The 18399-nt window shown below is 35.3% G+C and overlaps 1 long non-coding RNA gene across 1 annotated transcript in view; it reads left to right on the forward strand.

Annotated features, from left to right (window-relative positions):
* Window positions 1–6487: 6487 nt before the first annotated feature.
* LOC105863204 (uncharacterized) overlaps window positions 6488–18399 on the forward strand; it is a 42920-nt gene continuing 31008 nt past the window's right edge. The window contains exon 1 of the long non-coding RNA XR_012920556.1: window positions 6488–6536. This is a non-coding gene — a long non-coding RNA (uncharacterized LOC105863204). The remainder of the gene's footprint in view (window positions 6537–18399) is intronic.

Below are 18399 nucleotides of genomic sequence, written 5' to 3' on the forward strand. Positions count from 1 at the left end.
ATTTTCTGTATATATTAAAATGATTGTATGTCTAAATTATAATGAACTTACCTTTAAACTTCTTTTGTGTTTAAATAAATATTAGAGGCAAAACATTTTAATATTTCTTAGGATGGGCTTTATTGCTAAAATTATTGGTTTGGCAATCTTGGCATAAATGGAAATTTCTGATTGGCTGTCATATCAATGTCAGTAAAGCCCAGGAAGTGCATAGCTCTGGCTGTTTTCCTTATTTTTATTTATAAATTCTGTTTCATAACAGCAATAAGATGCTTCAGGCCTTGCAGTTCTGGGGGATTATTGCACTTGTCAGGTGGTAAAAATCACTGGCCCTTCTGCCTTGTGCCTGGGAACACCACTAGAGGCATGTAATCACTGAGAAATGCAATTCCTGAATAATGCTTTATTATGACATATCTAACTTCTAAAATAAATGATTTATTTTGAAGGCTGGAGATGTCATAAGAGTATCCAACCAGTAGCTAAAGAATGAAGGAATCAAAATGTAGATTATAGAAGCAGAGGGAAATGGCCAAGCAGTGGTCATCTTACAAGTCCTTAAGAATATGAAATCTAGAATTAAGTATATTTCATATTAAAGTGAGAAGGTAGGCTATCATTGGTCAACATATATGTATAGTAATATAAAAGACCTCATCATAATAGCCTAAGTTTAATTTTTTTCTTTCTTACAAATGAACACTGTGCATGATATAGAAATGCATGCAAGTCACATTTGAGAAAATAAAATTTCCTTACACTGGGGGGAAGACTACACACTGTTTTTTTCTGTTAAAAAAAAAACACACGCACACACCTATGTGATATATTTAGCACAGTATCTACTAAAACAAAAAAATATTGAAAAATATAGTCTTGAAAATTATAAGCAGCCTGATTTTTTAAATAAATGGGATGTAAAATTCAGGCTCAAAATATACAACAGTGAATAGAGATTTAAATATACAGATTTAATTTCTATTTCTAAATAATTGTTTGGAAGTAAGCTTCTATTTCAATATCTTAACAATTGTTCTAAATAACAATGTAAACTGAAGGAGGTCAAATTATCCTTTCAGGGAAAGAATACCAAAGTTTTTCTTGGAAAAGGGCCAGTTTTAGGTAGGGGGTGTTTATGGCCGAGGGAGTTACTGTAGCAATAGAAAAAGATTAATAATTTGCACATGTGAGATTCTTGGAGGGCAGGATACAGCTGTAAAGAATTAACCCCTCTTGAGAGATGTAAAAACAGGGAGCAGTTGAGAGGAGACCTGTTGGGAGGGTCTAAAACTATTCAGGCTACACATGTCCTTAAAGAGAAAGTACATTTGGGAGCTGACAAGCTTTTGTCTTTGCTTATAAATGGGCAGATAACTTTTTAAAAAAATTTGAAAGACAAAAGAAGCCAATTGTGATCAATTAAAATGTAACATTGAAATGTTAAGTAAGCATTATAATGAGTTGTTTAAAGAACTCAAGTGTTGTACTATACAAGGCTTTCCCACAGGATTTCTTAGAATGGAGCCACTTTGTCAAAGGAAGGTGTATACATCCTCCGGTGATGCCCAATGCCTCATTGTTCTTAAAAGTCACTTTATTGACTAACAGAAGATTCATTTTGTGGAATACACAGACCTAAATTAAAAAGAAAAGAGTAAACCAATCCAAACCCTTTGTAAATGGATAAACAAGAGGTCTAAATTTCATTTTGACTGAAATTTGTGATTGCTTTTTGCTTCAAGGGAGGATAGGGTAGCTGTTATGCTTCAGTGAAAGAAACCCAACATAACATTTTTAAGGTTCTTAAGACATAGGTTTAAAGAATGAAGATATTACTGAAAACATTTTATGGAATCTCCTTGAAGTAAATCTCATTCATCATTCCAATTTCCTTTGAGCCTGAAGCAGAGAGGGGTAAAAATACATACCTGACTTAATGTATAATTCAGTACCTTAGTGTTTCCATCAAAATAATAGGTCAGTGGTTCTCAAAGTCTGGTCTCAGTTTCCCAAGGGGGTTCTAAGGTTCTTGAGGTCAAACTTATTTTCATAATAATACTAAGACAGTCTTTGTTTTCTCACTTTCATTCTCTCATGATTGTTCAGTGGACTTTCCAGAGGCTAAAGGACATGCAGTGACATCATCATTCTGTTGGCTAATGGAATGTGTGCTTGCGCATTCTTGTGTTTTCTGGAATTTTCTAGATAAGCTCTTTGGAGCCATCAATAATTTTTAATAGTGTAAACTTAAAAGGGTTAAACTAGTAAAATGAGTCTGAAAATTTTGAAAGGTATTAAAATACGGTCACGTGCCCACCTCACAATAACATCCTTACCTGTGTCTGATGTTTTCAAAGCTTTCTGCATAGTATTAAACACAATGCAGTCGATAATACCATGATTAAAGAGTACATATCTCTTGCATGTATGTTTCAAACTCTGCCCTTAGCAGAACCTTTAAAATCAATGAAACCAAATCTTATGTGTCAGCAGCATATAAAATAGAGAAAAGCAGAGCTACTGCTGGTGACCACAGGTGTGGAAGTGAGCACAGCGCCCCTAGCCGACAGGCTTCTGAAGCCAACAGGATGAAAGTGAGGGTGGCACATAGCGAAGTAAGCCCCAGAGCTGGAGACAAGCTGGGACATTAGGCTGGCCTACGTCACTTGTTAGGACTGCTGCTTGTGGTCCTACTCAGCATCCCCTTCTTTAGCATTCCTGTTTTCTGGACCCTGACCAATGTCATCCATAACTCAGCAATATATGTCTTTCTACGTATGGTGAAAGGGGCACCTTTTGAGACCCCTGACCAAAGAAAGGCTCAGCTACTGCCACACAGGGAACAGATGGACCACAGGCTCCAGTTTCCCTCTTCCCACAAGCCCCTCCGCATCTCTCCTCTGGGCCAGCTTCTACACCAGGTATGATGCTGCCCACTTCTCCATCAACACGGCCCCATTGCTCAGCATCCTGCTGCCTTAGTTGCTCCAAATCCATGGGGTTTGTGTCTTTGGCAGCAACAAATACTGCAGGATGGGGCTGAGGATAGCTCCACAAACATTGGGAAGGCTTTGGAACAGGAGTATATAACATCCTTCCCTTCTTCACACTGTTTTCTATGCCTTGAAAGTCTGAGAACTATACAACTTTTCCCAAGTTAAAAAAAATACAAACCCTTAGATCAGAGGTGAGCTTCTGGGAACCCTATTTCCTTCTCCCTTACCCAAGGACGGGAGGAATGAATCTACCCTTTAAAAATTATTAATTTTGGACATCCTTGCAGCAATAAGCCTGAAATTCGGTGATTTAACCCACAAGGAGAAAGTCAGAGAAAAAATCAGCACCCCTATGCATCTCCTATGACTAGGGATACCTGCTTTCCTGACATGCTTTTTCACTAGTGTATCAAGATTCAGGAGGGGCCTCCCTCCTGAAATGGGTCAAGAAATTAGACTCATAGTTTTAAAAGGAGGGAAAAAAGTGTCATCTGCTCAAAAAGCAAACGACAAGACAAAGGCACACAGACCCAACAGGAGCAACCCAGTTCTCACACCTCAAATGGATATATTGTCTAGCCCAGGTCCCAGTGTTAGGTTGTTTATTCTAGCCACCCCTTATTTCTTTGGTCTTGTCAGAACACGAGATTCAATACCTGGGTGATGCGGGGTGGGGGGTGGGGAAAGTGGTTCAGGGGTTTCCCGTAAGTACTGAGTGAACAATTTAAACTTAACAATTTTCGTTTTTAAAAATGTTTAAAACTAAATGAATCAAACTCCAAAAATAAATAAATAAATAAGTAGAGCTGCTGTCTTGGAGTGGGGGAAGCACAGATCTGGCAGGCTGGCCTCCTGACCGTCCTCCTGAGCGTCCTTGACCTGTTTTGAGACATTATGAAAACCACCATATTATGATTTTCCATATATATTTAATATCTCTGTGTATATTCTTCTATACATATGATTTTATTTGGTCTCAATAACAATCCCATGAGTTATAAAATAAGGGGCATAATCGCATTACAAGACAAAGAAATTGAAACATTCAGCAATGTAAAATGAATTGTCCAAGGCCAAACGCTAGTAAGTGCTGTGGGCAAGTTTTTCTGAATCCAAGTCCAGAGGCCTTTTCTATACACCATTTTGGCTCTATTTGTCATTTTAAACTGCTCGAAAACTGAAGCTTAATTTGTATAATGATTATATATTTACCTCTCCCCTAAAAAATGAAGAGAAGACAGAAGGTTGTATTTATTCATTCTGAGTTTTCCTAAGAATTCTCTTCTAAAACCTTAACTTGACAAGCACCTCAGTGAAGATAGGATTCACCAGAGAGTCTTCTGTTAGCATTACTCTCCCTCAAAAGAAATAAGCAAACAAACAAATTAATTAATTAGCTACTTAATTAATAGGAGAGTGAGAATAGGAGGAGAGTAATCATGCAGTCAAGGTATTCCCCCAGATGACAGTGATTTCTCCTCCTCTATTTGCCCAAACGCAGTCTACTCTTCCTTTAATGGGCATATTGTAAATAGAAAGAGAGAAGTATTAAGAATTTAAATTCTTCTTATATTATCCACAGGGGAATTATTATCTGGGGTTTTAAAAATAACAATTTATTTTTACTTAAGAGTATGCCTATTGCACACTTTTTACAGGTGAGTAAATAAAGGCAATGAGGTGAATAGCTTTCTAGGGTCACAAAGGCAAGAAAACAGCTAGCCAATGATAACAATTTCCAAGGCCAAACTATAGTATGTTTAATTTGACCACTGTGCTGTATTTCCTCAATAGGCAGTTGTTAATAAACCATCTTTCCTTTTTCCATACATTCTTCTTCCTTCCTCAGCCTCCAACATTGAAAACTCAACTTTTATCTGCAGCTCACTTATGTGTGTTTGGTGGGGGAATAGGACAGCAGTACAGCAATATGATCTTTCTGAGGAATAGGTCAGTCTCCTACTGAGTTGGAATTTGTAACCTTCTTGGGGTTGCCTGGCCCAGATATTTTGTGCTCGACTAAGACCTGATTGTGGTCATTATATTCAGACTTCAGTGAAACATCCACAAGCAGTTCTGATCTGTCTAACAGCTACATTAAAAGCTCCTGAATACCATTCCTATTAACAAATGTATTTCTAATACTTTCTCTTCCTTGAAAATAGCACCATGTACACATCCAGTAATGGAAACATTTGTCAAGCTGTGTTAGTTAATAGTAACTCTAATATAAAGACTACAGAATGGTCAGGGAAAATTAACCTAATGATTTAACACAATCCTATGTTTAATTAACACATTAATGTTTTGCATACCAACTCATTCTATTGTCTACAACAGTATTTTTATCATACAAAATAGAATAATAAAAGTTGACATTTATAGGATATTTTTTATCACCATGGTGTTTTACACTATTTATATAATGTACACAGGGCCTTTGCAAGGCAGATAAAATTTATTATCCCATTTTACAAATGATGATAATGGATACAGTAGTTAAGTAATGTTCCTAGAGTTATATCTAAATCAGTAGTACTACTGAAAGTAGAGCAGAGAATTTTTATTTTCCAGTTAGGTTCTTAAGTTTCTTTGTTACCTTGAAATTATTTTACTCTCAGAAATGTTTTCTCTTGCCCAAGGCATTGCTTACAAAATACCTACTACTTGCTAGGGACTTTTACACATGATATCTCCTTAAGTCATCACAAATTATCCTGTTAAAAATGATTATAAGTAAGCCCACTGAAGTTCAGAGATGTTGAATTGCCAGGCTTAAACATGACCCAGTCAAAATCCTAGCCCCAAGTTCAAGAATCCTCCTTTCACTACCTGGTGTCAATTTCTTCTACCATAAAACTAAAAAATAAAGCAAACATTTCTGTAAACAACCACATATAAGAATAACCCACGAAGGCCAGTTCATCTTAAGACAACCTATTAATAACAGCAATTTTCAAAAAAGGAAATAAAAAAAACATAAAAATAAGTTACAGAAAAGAGAAAAAAGAAATTAAAAGCAATGCATTTCAAAGCAAGAATCAAAATTTAGCAAGTAGATATTTATCTCTCACTATGTCAAACATTATGTTACACCTCTAGTCTCATGCAGCTTACTTTCTAAGGTATTTTGATGTAGAAATAAGAATATATGAGCAAGGGAAAGAAAAGTAAACACAAATACATACACCCAGAGTAGGAAAAGAGAGCTAAGTGAGTCTAGTAAGGAAAGCTCCATCCTGTTGCGTAAAACACCATAAAAGTGATTCTCCAAATTATTTTGCAAGTCATGAAAAACGAAAACTTGCTCATTTTCATTAATGTAAATGACGATATATTTTCAGAAATAATTGTTTTATCCGTCTCTTCAATTTAGAAAAGCATTCAACCATACAGGAACACAGCCAACAGAACTCATCACCCGAAAATAACCTGCAGTTTTCATTCCATTCTCTGATTGGTTCCTCTCTGGACAGGAAGTCCCGCCCCTTACCAGAAACGATGGACACTAAACTGAGATGGAGACAGGAGCCCTGTGAGGTACAGGAATTGTGGGTATAAATAACCTTTTGTTAGGTTTATCAGCTTTTTTATTTTTCAAATAACTAGTCTGGTTATGGCAACCCCTTTACTACCCTGAGGGTATGAAAGGAGCATTTTTCAGACGTTTAGGGGAAGAAAAACCACTGGCCTACTTCCCAGGCCCCCTACTGTGGTGCGTGTCTTGTCATAGAGCAGGTTCTTAGAGAGTGTGGAAAGAGTGGCACTTGGGGGCAGAACACTGTTGTGACTAGATGGGTCAAATGGCTCTGTTAACTTGCCAGTGTGACGGTGCGGTGTGGAAAGGATTTGTTTTATATGAAATTAAAGCACTTCAGCCAGATTTTAGCTGACTTCTGCTAGTTACTGGACTTGGCTGAAGTAGTCCCAAAGTAAACACATTAGCTTTACTAAAAAAGAAAGCCTCTGAAGCATTTACCTACAATACCCTCTTCAGTTAAGCACTTCCTGAGGGGGACCCAGCGGTCTGTTTATTTTTCCAACTAACAAAGGATGAGGGAATCTCTCTGACATTTTTGCTTGGGAAAATCTTTGGATACTTGAATACTTCTTTTTTTTTTTTTTTAATTGGAAGTTGGAGAGAGACTTAAGCTCGACTCAGTAACACCCTTGTTCGCCTTACCGCTGTAATTACCGCTCAAGAGAGAGACTAAGTTGCTTACTCCTAGCTCCTCGGCCGCTTGGGGGTAGCTGTTGTTAGAGTCCCCTTGAGATAATGATTCTTCTGGGTCAGTCTGAAGAAACCGTAGGCAACAATGGCAATCCCCAGGGTGACACTCCAGAGGGGGCCTAGATTCAGCTGTCAGTCACCTTCAACCCAGCGCCATCAAATCCATTTACACAAAAGCTGGTTATCACAAACCTTTTGAAAAGCTAAGTAAAGAGGAGATTTACCCATCCTTGAATCTTCATTCTTTTTCCTTTGAGTTTCTCATTTCTTCCATTCTATCTTTCCTTTTTTTCCCTAACTACCTCTGGGAACTTCTGAGGGTTTTTTTCCCCTTCTTTTGTTCCATCCCTAGAGCTTACACTGTTGTTATAACCCTTAAAGCTTGAGCCTAAGCTTGAATATCACTCTCAAGATATACAGATATAAATACCTGATATTCTTATATGAACAATTTTAATTCTAATAAATATTTTAGTTTCCAAAAGGATAGGATTTTTCTGGGTGCTGGGCAAGGATTATTTTATGTGGTAATGTTGAGAAACTGAAATTGTGTGGCATTTAAAGTATTTCTTTATGCATACATTTGTCTATGCATATACATTCATATATATCTTCATGTCATATACATACATTTTTCTTTTTAAAAAAATGTTTACACTCATAATGGGACTGTAAAAGGCTGGGTCAGTTTGCAACTGAAATGAGCCACAACAACTTATACAAATGTGAAAAATTATTTTCCTGTCTAAATATTTCTGAATTTCAAATATAACAGTGCCTTCTGTGATTTTTTTGTAATTTTAAGAAACTGGTTTTCTTTCACAAGCAAAAGGAGAAATTCTGGTTGTGCTATAAAATTCTGGTTTTCTGTATGTAATAGCATTATTATAAAACATTGAATTTAACAAATTGAAAACCAACTTTAATTAGTGAAAAACTGTAAATAAATATTACATTAAAATATAAGTTTATTTCATTGGTGTGCATATGATTGCTAGAATTAGACTAATGAAGTTTTGCCTAATAAAATGACCTTGAGGGAGTATTTTTAATAATATTAATTAGTTTGTCAATTGTAAGAAATTTTAGTGTCATAATTAGGAATCGATGGCAGTAGCAGATATCCTAAATTTGGTGGAACAATAATATGAGGCCTGATATGAAGAACAGGCTAGGGGGGAAAAACATCTTAAAATCCAAAATTACTTTGTCAAGAAGATTGTTGGCACACAGACCATGTCACTAAGGCCAGTACTGACTATGCAAGTTGAATATGATATAGCCCCAGTTAGTTCAGACTTTTCAACCCTTACCTGGTCCCAGGTCCCCTTCTAGTTAGTATCAAAGGACCACCCAAAATTCCACTGAAAAATAATTGGATGTTTCATTTGTCCATTTGACATTATTTCTTCAGCGTTTACTGCTACTTGCCAGATATAATAGTAAAAAGATGTTAAGTAACTTGCCATGTGGTAGAAAGAATCAAAACCAAGTAGGTATTTGAGGATGCTCAAAAATAAACTGTTGCCACATAATTTTAAACATCCTGAAATCTTATTTTTAAATTAATTTGCCCATTCAGACTATGTAATAATATCAACTATTAATATGTTACAAGAATGTTGTTTGGATTTAAAGGTATAAAAGTTAACAAGATAGAGACTGTGTCCCAAGGTAGTTCATGGTCTGCTTCACTTAATACAGGACACTATTACCTCTTTTGGACTATTACACAGCCTAGACCTGCATGATTTTGTTCCATCCCATCTCCTCTGCCTCTTTGCTAAATACTGTATTCCTCTCACACTACACTACACTCCAAACACAAAGAGTTTTTGGATTCTGTTATTTGCTTTCAGTTGTTGGAACATGTCATCTCTTTTTCACCTCAGGGCCTTTGGGATACTTGCGGTCAAAGTTTATAAAGTTTTATTTATTATATGGTGCACTTTAAGAAAAGTAGAGGTACGTTACTACCTTTTATAACTGGATATTAGCTCTAGCAGAAAATTTAGATCACTTAAACGACTGGACTATAATAACATTGTATAAAGTGCATGAAATAAACTTGTCATGCTGTCACTCTTCTTCTATGTAATGGTTTTGTTAGGTGATTTTTTGTTTCTTTTTCTATGCCATTATTACCATTACCACAACAAATGTATTAAATATATCTCAATACAGATTAAATCATTTGTTCATTTCCTGAGGATGCCATGACAAATTACCACAAATTGGGTGGCCTAAAACAACCAAAATTTGTTCTGAAGGCCAGAAGCCTAAAATCAAGATGTCAGCCATCCTCTTCCAGGGGCTCCGGGAAAGAATCCTCCCACCGGCTTTTTGTGGCTGCCTACAATCCTTGGTGTTCCTTGGCTTGTGGCCACATCACTCCAGTCTCTGCCTCTGTCTTCACAATGCCCTCCCCTGTTCTGTTTTCTGTCTCTCCTCTAAGTATCTCTTATAAGGACACTTGTCATTTGATTAAGGGCCCACCCAGGTACTATAGGATGATTTCCTCATCTCAAGATCTTTCACTTAATTACATTTGCATAGACCCTTCTTCCACATAAGGTAACATTCATAGTTTCTAGGAATTTAATGTGGACATATCTTTGGGTGGGAGGGTCACTATTCAACCTACTACATATAGGAATTTATTAATTTGATAATATTTTTATGATTGTTTATAATATTTTAGTTTTTCTATTGAATGTTTTGTTTTCATTTCAAAAACAAATCATTTCTGATACCTTTAATATAACTTGAATGACAAATGATGTGTATATTTAACATTAAACCTGAAAAATATATTTAATATATCAGATCTTACGATTAAGATATCCCATAAAATTTTGATGATCTGGTTCCAGGACTAGAAGAATTTTACTGAGGAAATATTTGGCTCACATATTGGGTGTAGGGAATCATATGTCTTTTGTCTGTAATTAAGTCTCATTTTCATGATCTAAGAAGAGATTGAAGTATTGACTATCAAAATCAACCATATCATGTTACAATCATTTGTCTGAAGTACATTGACAAGAAATTAATTCTTTAATGGGGAAAATACATTAGAGAAACATGAAAATTTTAGTTAATAATAATTGGGGAAATGTAGGAAATTCAGCATCCAAGATTGTCTTCTATGTGTATTTTTTTTTAATTCCTTATACCTAGGAAAGAGTTTTACATATAAAAGATTAGGAAAGCAAATGTGTTCTTTCTCGTACACATGTATAGTAATCATTGATAGACATAGAGCCTAGTGTTTGTTAGCTGAAATATTGGCAGATTACAACTAGCTGATTACTTCCAAAGGTGATTACATTTTTCTCTTTTCTTTTGTCCTTCTCTCTCTCTCTCTCTCTCTCTCTCTCTCTCTCTCTTTTTTCCCCAGAGGGTGGGAATCACATTTAGCCAAAATTATTTTTAGGAAATGGAAGTAAACTTTAATTTAGAAATTTGAGTAAGGAGTAAAACATTAGAGAAGGAAACAATGGTTTAGAGAATTATATTCAGAGAAAAGGAAAATAACATTGGAAACAAAAATCTAATGGAGTTCAAAACAGCTCTATTATGTATGAAAAAAATGTGTAAAAGTACAGAATAAAATAGTACTGTACTTAGAAAAAAATCACAATCTGACACATTATTTCATTTGATTGGAAATTAAAGGACAATTTGTATTTCTAACTCAAATCTAGGAAGTTATGGTCATCCCAAAATTAAATATTATATCAAAACCATAGCAGCCTACAACTTACCCATATCTTTTCATGGATTAGCTAGGAGCTATTTGATCTACTCTGACAATTTTTGTGTCTCAGATTTTCTATTTTAATAATGGAAGAATATCTGTCACCTGTGATTTTTATGTTGATAATTAATGGGGAAAAGGTGACTGATTTATCCATCTGGTAGCCAACGAAGCAGTTACAGAGGCATATTAACTATATCTATATCATAATAGCAGCAGTTCACCAAATCAGACATAAGATTCTTGAAATAATTTCTCCATTCCTGATCTCCAACCCTCCCAATATGTGAGTTATTAATTTACTAGCAAAGAATAATAAAGTCACGGCAGAACAACATGGGGACATTTGGGATTTAAGTTATCTGAGTTAAGAAAGATTTTTTTAAATTTATTTAACAAGGATTGATCAAGATAAATTATTCCTAAAAGGATAAATAGGTGATAGAAAAAGGTGAAATGGAAAATAGAAGAGTACATTAATCCCCCCTTATCTGCTGTTTTGCTCTCCACAGTTTCAGTTACCTGTGGTCAAATGTGGCCAGAAGATATTAAGTGGAAAATTCCAGAAATAAACAATTCATACGTTTTAAATTGCAGGATGTTCTGAGTAGCTTGATGAACTCTCCTGCCATCCCCCTTTGTGCCTGGGACATCCAATGTATCCACACTGTGTTCAAGTCCTACCTATTAGTCACTTAGTAGCCATCTAGGTTATGAGATTGGCTGTCCTGACATCCTGGTGCTTGTGTTCAAGGAACCTTTATTTTACTTAATAATGGCTCTGACCACAAAAGTAGTGATGCTGGCATATTGTTATAATTGTTCTATTTTATGATTAGTTATTGCTGTTAATCTCTTACTATGCCTAATTTGTAAATTAAACTTTATCATAGGTATGTATGTATAGGAAAAATCTGGCATGTATATGGTTGGGTACTATCCTCAGTTACAGGCTTCCACTGGTGGTCTTGGAACATACCCCCCAGATAAGTAGGGACTACTGTATGTACAGTCATGTGTCACTTAATGACAAGGATACATTCTGTGAAATGCATTGTTTGGCAATTTATTCATTGTGCAAACATCCTAGAGTGTACTTAAACAAACCTGGATGGTGTAGCCTACTACACACCTAGGCTATAAGGTATAGCCTATTGCTCCTAGGCTACAAACCTCTATGGCATGTTATTGTACTAAATATCATAGGCAATTATAACACAATGATAAATATTTGTGAATATAAACATATCTAAACATACAAAATGTACAGTAAAAATATGGTATTATAATGTGATGGGACCACCATCATGTATTTAGTCTGTGCTTGAAGGAAATATCTTTCTGAGGCCCATTACTGTATATGAGAGAGAGAGAGAGAGAGAGAGAGAGAGAGAGAGAGAGAGAGAGAGAGAGTGTGTGTGTGAGTGTGTATTTATGTGAGAAACCTTGGCACCAGCAAGAGTGAGTGAAAACACAGGGATATGTTGGAATCTATTTTGCAGCCTTAGCTATAGTGTCTCAATCTAGTCTTTATAACTATTTCCAACTATCTTTTTTTCTCACACACCAGCAACAGGATTTACTCAATGTCATTTCCAGAAGTAACACCTCAAGAAACACTTTCAGAAACAGTTTCTCAATTCCAGGATACTGATACTTTTAGCAGCCAAAAAAGGATTTATGAAATCATTTTAAAGACTAAGGTTTCTGAAAATAGCAACAGCCCAGTTTTTTCAAAAAATTGTACACAATGTACACACATTAATGTTAATGAAGAAAATTAATAAATTAGCAAAATGAAGCATAGGGGCCAGAAAGCATCAGTGTTTTATCATTTACCTTTTAATACACTGGATTTTGTCCAAAAGTCTTGATTCTCTTTCAGGTATTCTTGGAACAATCATGCTGTGCTGAGATTCTTTTGTAGGTGGCAAGGTTTTTTTTGTAGGAAAGCTGGGATAAAGGTTTTATTTGACAAAAATTTAACTTTGTTTATTTGGCCAGCGAAGTATACTCCTTCTGCAGTTTGCATTTACCTTTTAAATTATTTGTTCCTAGGTTCTTAAAAATCCAGAAAGAAAAATAATCTCCATGTAGAGTTTTTTTTTTAGTTATATAGTTTACATGGATTTTGGGGGTAGTACTTTTTCCATTTTAAAAGAACCAAATATATTACAAATGATTTTTACAACTGAAGGAATCTGCTTTTCTTTGAATGTGTCAATATATTACTGCCTTTATTCCCTCTTTTCCAAGGAGAGACGTGTATAATGTAGAGTTTAACCATCAAGACCAACATTATGGACCATAAGTATGGAAAAATCCTGAAAAATAGGTTACTGTTGAAAATAAAACACAGGTCTGAGATCTTAACCATTTAAAACCTTGAAATCTCATAAATTAGGCATCATTGAGCCTGGTCCCATTTCTCATAACAGCTCTCCAGAGAAAATCTCAAAGCCAGGACACTCTAAGATGAGCTGTGGATGATTCAGTAGGTGGCACAATTTTCACTGAGTCAGTACTGAACTGATGCCCCAGCATGGTATGAGGGGGCACTGCACTGCTGGAGGTGTCGTCTAATGGATGAGGGTAAAACCAAGGTCCTGACCACCAGCAGTTATTAAAAATCCCATGGCACTTTTCAAAAGAGTAAAGATGATGTTAAACCCTGTGTCCTGGCTAATTTCCAAATTGGGCAATTATATTCTGCCTACTTAAAATTTCTCTGTAATTTTAGTTGGATAATATATTCTTCATCTTCTGCCCTATGCTTTTGCTGTTTCCAGCTTAGAGGTGGATGCATTTCTGTGGTGAGGGAAGTGATGCTTCTTTGAAAAATGTCTTGCAAGGTCTGGGATCAGGGGATGAAAGGTACAACATCCATCTATCAGAACAGGTGCCATATTAGTTTGTTTCTCCTGTGATTAGGCTGACTATAAGAAAATTGCCAAATAAGTGTCTTTAAAAATAGCCTTGTCAGGTAGTCAGAGGTGCTACGCTTGCAAAGGTTTCCAAGATGGATATTTTAATTCTATTAAGTTGTGACTAAGAAATGAGGCTTCTCTTAAAGTGAATATATTATGTAAATATTAACAATTTAAGCATAAAATTATAGATATTTAATAGGAATAATTAAATTTTCCAACATTTGCCTAGCAAGGCCTATCACATTCACTCTAAAACATTAGTCACCATATCAGTTTTACTTATAACATATTAGAATATTTCCAAAGCATATTAGAATTTTTCCAAATCAATAATTGTTAAGAGAAAAGATCACCATTGGGAAATAAATGGAAAGCATTTAAAAATAATAATAATAAAATAATCCTTGTTTAGCATGCTCTGAACTTAGGAAAAGCATCTAGAAAACTAGGGAAAAACCAACAGTGGATGGGTAAGGGCAGCTCCATTCTTCCTGCATATGCTTTCAACTTTATACAATACTCTGGGAAAAACCCGTAGAGACAAGGTTTAGAAGAAGTTCAGTGTCATAAATGGTGACAGCACCAGGAGACAGTACTAAATACTACAGTAAATAAACATGGCAAGTCTGTTTGCATAAATGTTATAGCTGCTGAATAAAGAACTCACTTAAAACGGAAATACTATCTTTAGAATTTGGACTTGCCTTTAGCAAAAAATATAATGTTTTTAGCCTAGCTTTGACAACTACAACAGACTTTACTGAGTAACAATAAGAGTTCACTTTGTAATAGAAAAAGTAGTCGCTCTGATCACTTTGTCTTTTTAGTATGCAGCCCAGAGGATTCAGCAAAAGATTACATTTACCATAATTAACATATATGTAAATGGAGATCATGGCTATGAATGATAAATTTTCATAGCAATTTAAACCTTGTACAAATTAATCAACCATACAGACACTTGATTAATGAAAAGCAATGTCACTTTAAAATGCAACATGTTAATATATATTACTGTTATCGCAGATCAAAGAATCTTTAAATGTAAACCAATTAGAGTAAAGTTCAATCCACATTTTTTAAAATGTAATTCTCATGTAATTATGATAGCACTTTGGAAAATGTTATTCTGCTTCATATTTATTTACACATTTTAGTAAAAGTCCTACAAATGAATTTTGGCTGTTTCTTCATAGTGATTGGATTCCCAAAACATAGGATTACAGCATCATCAAAAGATATGATGAATGCACAAAAGGAATTATAAATTAGTTACAAAATATTTATTCATATGTCACATTAGATTTTTTCTAGTTCCCCATTTTTGTTCTCACTGAGAGAGTTATGTTAAACAGATTAAGTACTAAATGACTGATATTTATCCAGCGTAAAGTTTGAGATGAAATTTTTCATGCCACTTTACTAAGCACCATTTTTCTTGATCTTTGAGGAATAGAAAGTGAAAATGGTTGGTAGACTTGACTTCATTAAGAATAATTTTTATTTTCATTATGAAAATGAATGCATAATTTCCAGAAAAAATCTGTTTTAGAAAATATATGAAATTTAAAGTTAATAGATAAGTATGTGTTCAAAATTTCAAGTCTGAAATATAAAGTTTCTTTATAACATACCTGTTTTTGCAAATAGACGTTAGGCATAAAAACAAACATACTACTTCACAAAGTCAATGTGAATAGACTTTACGAGGGAAACTCTATAATGGGTCGTTAATTCTCATCAATAAATCAGAAGTCTAGGCAATTGCCAAATTTTACTACTTAAACCCATATACTGTATAATACATTGTTGATAAAGGGTTAATAAAAGTGCAAATCAAGAAAGCCTACAGCCTGTACCAGATAGGAAAATGAAACAAATGAGACACTGAAGTCTGTGCTAAACTGCTAGTAGCAAATTATAGTCAATGTGGCTAATAATTATTGAGCACTGTCTATGTGCCCTACACCATGGGAACTTGACATGTTAAAAATATAATATATATGTTTATGATTTAATTATTAAATCATTTAATCTTGATAATATTTCTATGAAGTAGAATTATTAGTTTACATAGATGATAAATAGTAAAAGTGGAATTTGGATCTTAGACCCTTTCATTTCAAATCTTTTGTTTTTAAATATCATGCCATAATACCTCAAGACTGTGTAACTTGTTTATAGTTATCATTGTATCTAGCCTCATAAGCAGTCCCATTAGAGTTGTAATGCTGCTGATATTGGTGTAGGACCACACTTTGAGAACAACTGCTAATGCTCTACAAATTCTGTAAAACATTTAAATAGCACTGCAGTATCACAAATAAGGTCCACCTCAGTTTGTCTAGTGGAATTGGAATAAAACTTGCCTAGAATCTGCCTTTCCTAGAATAGATATGTAAGGAAAATAGATAAATAGATAGGTAAAATACTTGGCCAGGACCTGCACAAAATGCTAGAGATCCAACAGTGCGCAAAGTTCCTATCCCCAAGGAGTGCAGTGAGGCAGGCAGAAAAGTAAACAGCCAGTTGTAATACACTGGGATAAGTACTGCCATAAGGGTTGATTTGTAATGCCGTGGGAGTAAGAGGACTCGCAAGGATGAAGGAAATGCAACTTTCTAGTGTGGTATATCTTGGAATGCTTGAAAAGTATACTGCAGTGGTACAGTCATTCAAAGGGTGGCTTCAAGAAAAAAACCTTCAGGCAAGCCAAGAATTGCAAGGTCTACAGACATTACTCAGTTGGAGATTATGCAGTCTTTTAATGAATATTATTAAAAGGCTACTGATCATTGTATTAGTTAAGATAACAGAAAACCGACTGGGTGTGGTGGCTCTTATCTTTAATCCTAGCACTCTGGAAGGCCAAGGTGGGAAGACTACTTGAGGTCAGGAGTTTGAGACCAGCCTGAACAAGAGAGCCAGACCCAGTCTCTACTAAAAATTGAAAAATTAGCTGGGCATGGTGGTGTATGCTTGTAGTTCCAGCTACTTGGGAGGCTGAGGCAAGAGGATTGCTTGAGCCAGGAGTTTGAGGTTGCTGTGAGCTAGGCTGATGCCACTGCACTCTACCTGAGGCAACAGAGTGAGACTTTGTCTCAAAAACAAACAAACAAAAAAAGATAACAGAAAACTCCTAAATAATGGTAGTTGAAACAAATTGATTTCTCTCTCACATATATTAATTCAAGATTAAGGACATCCAGTGCTGCTGCAGAAGCTCCATCAAGTCATAAAGGAGTCAGGCTTTCTTCCTTCCAGCTTTAGGACTTTGCCACCATAAGGAATATGGTCCTCTTTCTCATGGTCCAAGGTAGTTATTAGAACCTAGCTTTCACATCTACCATGCCCAGGCAAGAGGATTAAAGAAGAAAGGGAAAAAAGCTCAACTCCTTTTCCCCTTTTGTTTTTAAGGAGACCCTCCGATCTATCACTGAACACTTTCCTTTATTGCTCACAGGCCAGAACTAAATCAAATGGCCATAAATTCAGCTGCAAATGAGGCTGAGAAATGTAGTCATTTAAATGGGTGACCAATGTACTCACCTAAAAACATGGGATCTTGTTAATATGGAAGAGAGGGAGAGTAGACATTAGAAAGAAACTTTCACAGTCATGAATTACTTTTCTTAGCTCACAGAGGTGGTTATCAATTAGTAGAGAAAAATAATATTTCACATTTTCTGCCCTAACTTTCCCAAAGCTACTCATCCCTTTTGAGCAGCTTGAAACGTTTGCTATGCCATCTGTCTAGAAGGTAGGGCATAGATTCTCATTGCTTTTTGAACCCCATATATGATCAATAAATATATCTTTTCATTATAAATTAAAAGTCTTGGAGATGTGTAAGAAATACAATTACTGAGCATTTATAAGATTTAAAAAAAAACTAAATGCTTTTCATGACTTTTGATTCTCAAATCATTAAAATTATAATAATAATTACAAGAATCAAAGATTTGGCAATTACATGTTTTTCTTATTCATGCATTTGTTCATTTGACAAATACAAACTGAGTAGCTACCATGTGCCAGGCTCTGATATGAGTGCTGGGGACATAGAAATAAGCAATATGGTTGAGGTATGTCATGAAACTATTAAATAACATTCTAATGAGGAAAGATAGATAATAAACAAGCAAATATATATAAACATTATAATTGTATATATTTATAGGTGCTGTTATAGGTTGAATTGTGTCCTCCCCAAATTCACATGTGAGGCCTTAACCCCCAGTATCTCAGAATGTGACTGTATTTGGAGATAGAGCCTTTAAAGAGATAATTAATTTAAAATGAAGCAATCAAGGTGGGCCCTAATCCAATCTGAATGGTGTCTTTGTGGGAAGAGGAGATTAGGACACCCAGAATGACACAGCAGGGACATGTATGTGCACTGAGGAATGACCATGTTAAGAGGCAGCAAGAGGATGACCATCTACAAGCCAAGAAGACAGACCTCAGAAGGAATGGACCATC

Source organism: Microcebus murinus, chromosome 8, assembly GCF_040939455.1.
Source record: "Microcebus murinus isolate Inina chromosome 8, M.murinus_Inina_mat1.0, whole genome shotgun sequence".
In the NCBI taxonomy this organism is placed as follows: Eukaryota; Metazoa; Chordata; class Mammalia; order Primates; family Cheirogaleidae; genus Microcebus; species Microcebus murinus.